This window comes from Protomyctophum parallelum (genome assembly GCF_964188405.1).
Source record: "Protomyctophum parallelum genome assembly, chromosome: 15".
Taxonomy (NCBI): Eukaryota; Metazoa; Chordata; class Actinopteri; order Myctophiformes; family Myctophidae; genus Protomyctophum; species Protomyctophum parallelum.
The window spans coordinates 30,479,028-30,484,408 of NC_139710.1; positions in this window are offsets into that span (position 1 = coordinate 30,479,028).

Consider the following 5,381-nt stretch of genomic DNA (forward strand, 5'->3'; position numbering starts at 1 on the left):
TAAAAATGGGATAAAAATGTCTAAAAATAGACGTCTAAAACACGTCTAAAAATAGACGTGTTTTAGACGTCTATTTTCAGACGTTTTTATCCCATTTTTGACCATGGGCTATAGCCCATACTGTACTGCATACTATAGCAAGCCGTTTTTCATCATTTTTGAGGATTAAAAAAAAAAAAAAAAAAAAAAAACGATGGGCTATAACCCATCGTTTTTTTTTTGTTTTTTTGTTTTTTCAAATCCTCAAAAATGATGAAAAACGGCGTGCTATAGTATGCCGTACAGAATGGGCTATTAGACGAGCGTCTAAAAATGGGATAAAAATGTCTAAAATAGACGTGTTTTAGACGTCTATTTTTAGACGTTTTTTATCCAAATTTTGACCATGGGCTATAGCCCATACTGTACTGCATACTATAGCAAGCCGTTTTTCATCATTTTTGAGGATTAAAAAAAAAAAAAAAAAAAAAACGATGGGCTATAACCCATCGTTTTTTTTCGTTTGTTTTTTTTCAAATCCTCAAAAATGATGAAAAACGGCGTGCTATAGTATGCCGTACAGTATGGGCTATTAGACGAGCGTCTAAAAATGGGATAAAAATGTCTAAAAATAGACGTCTAAAACACGTCTAAAAATAGACGTGTTTTAGACGTCTATTTTCAGACGTTTTTATCCCATTTTTGACCATGGGCTATAGCCCATACTGTACTGCATACTATAGCAAGCCGTTTTTCATCATTTTTGAGGATTTGAAAAAAAAAAAAAAAAAAAAAAAACGATGGGCTATAACCTATCGTTTTTTTTTGTTTTTTTGTTTTTTCAAATCCTCAAAAATGATGAAAAACGGCGTGCTATAGTATGCCGTACAGAATGGGCTATTAGACGAGCGTCTAAAAATGGGATAAAAATGTCTAAAATAGACGTGTTTTAGACGTCTATTTTTAGACGTTTTTTATCCAAATTTTGACCATGGGCTATAGCCCATACTGTACTGCATACTATAGCAAGCCGTTTTTCATCATTTTTGAGGATTAAAAAAAAAAAAAAAAAAAAAAAAACGATGGGCTATATAACCCATCGTTTTTTTTTTTTTTCATTTTTTTCAAATCCTCAAAAATGATGAAAAACGGCGTGCTATAGTATGCCGTACAGTATGGGCTATTAGACGAGCGTCTAAAAATGGGATAAAAATGTCTAAAAATAGACGTCTAAAACACGTCTAAAAATAGACGTGTTTTAGACGTCTATTTTTAGACGTTTTTTATCCAAATCTTGACCATGGGCTATAGCCCATACTGTACTGCATACTATAGCAAGCCGTTTTTCATCATTTTTGAGGATTAAAAAAGAAAAAAAAAAAAAAAAACGATGTGCTATAACCCATCGTTTTTTTTTTTTTTTTTTTTTTCCAAATCCTCAAAAATGATGAAAAACGGCGTGCTATAGTATGCCGTACAGTATGGGCTATTAGACGAGCGTCTAAAAATGTCTAAAAATAGACGTCTAAAACACGTCTAAAAATAGACGTGTTTTAGACGTCTATTTTTAGACGTTTTTTATCCAAATTTTGACCATGGGCTATAGCCCATACTGTACTGCATACTATAGCAAGCCGTTTTTCATAATTTTTGAGGATTTGAAGAAAAAAAAAACGATGGGCTATATAACCCATCGTTTTTTTTTTTTTTCATTTTTTTCAAATCCTCAAAAATGATGAAAAACGGCGTGCTATAGTATGCCGTACAGTATGGGCTATTAGACGAGCGTCTAAAAATGGGATAAAAATGTCTAAAAATAGACGTCTAAAACACGTCTAAAAATAGACGTGTTTTAGACGTCTATTTTTAGACGTTTTTTATCCAAATCTTGACCATGGGCTATAGCCCATACTGTACTGCATACTATAGCAAGCCGTTTTTCATCATTTTTGAGGATTAAAAAAAAAAAAAAAAAAAAAACGATGTGCTATAACCCATCGTTTTTTTTTTTTTTTTTTTTTTCAAATCCTCAAAAATGATGAAAAACGGCGTGCTATAGTATGCCGTACAGTATGGGCTATTAGACGAGCGTCTAAAAATGGGATAAAAATGTCTAAAAATAGACGTCTAAAACACGTCTAAAAATAGACGTGTTTTAGACGTCTATTTTTAGACGTTTTTTATCAAAATCTTCACCATGGGCTATAGCCCATACTGTACTGCATACTATAGCAAGCCGTTTTTCATCATTTTTGAGGATTTGAAAAAGAAAAAAAAAAGAAAAAAAAACGATGTGCTATAACCCATCGTTTTTTTTTTTTTTTTTTTTCAAATCCTCAAAAATTATGAAAAACGGCGTCCTATAGTATGCCGTACAGTATGGGCTATTAGACGAGCGTCTAAAAATGGGATAAAAATGTCAAAAAATAGACGTCTAAAACACGTCTAAAAATAGACGTGTTTTAGACGTCTATTTTTAGACGTTTTCTATCCCATTTTTGACCATGGGCTATAGCCCATACTGTACGGCATACTATAGCAAGCCGTTTTTCATCATTTTTGAGGATTTAAAAAAAAAAAAAAAAAAAAAAAAACATGGGCTATAACCCATCGTTTTTTTTTTTTTTTTTTTATCCTCAAAAATGATGAAAAACGGCGTGCTATAGTATGCCGTACAGTATGGGCTATTAGACGAGCGTCTAAAAATGGGATAAAAATGTCTAAAAATAGACGTCTAAAACACGTCTAAAAATAGACGTGTTTTAGACGTCTATTTTTAGACGTTTTTTATCAAAATCTTCACCATGGGCTATAGCCCATACTGTACTGCATACTATAGCAAGCCGTTTTTCATCATTTTTGAGGATTTGAAAAAGAAAAAAAAAAGAAAAAAAAAACGATGTGCTATAACCCATCGTTTTTTTTTTTTTTTTTTTTCAAATCCTCAAAAATTATGAAAAACGGCGTCCTATAGTATGCCGTACAGTATGGGCTATTAGACGAGCGTCTAAAAATGGGATAAAAATGTCAAAAAATAGACGTCTAAAACACGTCTAAAAATAGACGTGTTTTAGACGTCTATTTTTAGACGTTTTCTATCCCATTTTTGACCATGGGCTATAGCCCATACTGTACGGCATACTATAGCAAGCCGTTTTTCATCATTTTTGAGGATTTAAAAAAAAAAAAAAAAAAAAAAAAACATGGGCTATAACCCATCGTTTTTTTTTTTTTTTTTTTTTTTTTATCCTCAAAAATGATGAAAAACGGCGTGCTATAGTATGCCGTACAGTATGGGCTATTAGACGAGCGTCTAAAAATGGGATAAAAATGTCTAAAAATAGACGTCTAAAACACGTCTAAAAATAGACGTGTTTTAGACGTCTATTTTCAGACGTTTTTATCCCATTTTTGACCATGGGCTATAGCCCATACTGTACTGCATACTATAGCAAGCCGTTTTTCATCATTTTTGAGGATTTGAAAAAAAAAAAAAAAAAAAAAAACGATGGGCTATAACCTATCGTTTTTTTTTTTTTTTTGTTTCAAATCCTCAAAAATGATGAAAAACGGCGTGCTATAGTATGCCGTACAGTATGGGCTATTAGACGAGCGTCTAAAAATGGGATAAAAATGTCTAAAAATAGACGTCTAAAACACGTCTAAAAATAGACGTGTTTTAGACGTCTATTTTTAGACGTTTTTTATCCAAATTTTGACCATGGGCTATAGCCCATACTGTACTGCATACTATAGCAAGCCGTTTTTCATCATTTTTGAGGATTTGAAAAAAAAAAAAAAAAAAAAAACGATGGGCTATAACCCATCGTTTTTTTTCGTTTTTTTTTTTTCAAATCCTCAAAAATGATGAAAAACGGCGTGCTATAGTATGCCGTACAGTATGGGCTATTAGACGAGCGTCTAAAAATGGGATAAAAATGTCTAAAAATAGACGTCTAAAACACGTCTAAAAATAGACGTGTTTTAGACGTCTATTTTCAGACGTTTTTATCCCATTTTTGACCATGGGCTATAGCCCATACTGTACTGCATACTATAGCAAGCCGTTTTTCATCATTTTTGAGGATTTGAAAAAAAACAAAAAAAAACAAACATGGGCTATAACCCATCGTTTTTTTTTTTCATTTTTTTCAAATCCTCAAAAATGATGAAAAACGGCGTGCTATAGTATGCCGTACAGTATGGGCTATTAGACGAGCGTCTAAAAATGGGATAAAAATGTCTAAAAATAGACGTCTAAAACACGTCTAAAAATAGACGTGTTTTAGACGTCTATTTTCAGACGTTTTTATCAAAATCTTCACCATGGGCTATAGCCCATACTGTACTGCATACTATAGCAAGCCGTTTTTCATCATTTTTGAGGATAAAAAAAAAAAAAAAAAAAAAAAACGATGTGCTATAACCCATCGTTTTTTTTTTTTTTTTTTTTCAAATCCTCAAAAATTATGAAAAACGGCGTCCTATAGTATGCCGTACAGTATGGGCTATTAGACGAGCGTCTAAAAATGGGTTAAAAATGTCGAAAAATAGACGTCTAAAACACGTCTAAAAATAGACGTGTTTTAGACGTCTATTTTTAGACGTTTTTTATCCCATTTTTGACCATGGGCTATACTCCATACTGTACGGCATACTATAGCAAGCCGTTTTTCATCATTTTTGAGGATTTGAAAAAAAAAAAAAAAGAAAAAAAAACATGGGCTATAACCCATCGTTTTTTTTTTTTTTTTTTTTTTTTTATCATCAAAAATGATGAAAAACGGCGTGCTATAGTATGCCGTACAGTATGGGCTATTAGACGAGCGTCTAAAAATGGGATAAAAATGTCTAAAAATAGACGTCTAAAACACGTCTAAAAATAGACGTGTTTTAGACGTCTATTTTTAGACGTTTTTTATCCAAATTTTGACCATGGGCTATAGCCCATACTGTACTGCATACTATAGCAAGCCGTTTTTCATCATTTTTGAGGATAAAAAAAAAAAAAAAAAAAAAAAAAACGATGGGCTATAACCCATCGTTTTTTTTCGTTTGTTTTTTTTCAAATCCTCAAAAATGATGAAAAACGGCGTGCTATAGTATGCCGTACAGTATGGGCTATTAGACGAGCGTCTAAAAATGGGATAAAAATGTCTAAAAATAGACGTCTAAAACACGTCTAAAAATAGACGTGTTTTAGACGTCTATTTTCAGACGTTTTTATCCCATTTTTGACCATGGGCTATAGCCCATACTGTACTGCATACTATAGCAAGCCGTTTTTCATCATTTTTGAGGATTAAAAAAAAAAAAAAAAAAAACGATGTGCTATAACCCATCGTTTTTTTTTTTTTTTTTTTTTTTAAATCCTCAAAAATTATGAAAAACGGCGTCCTATA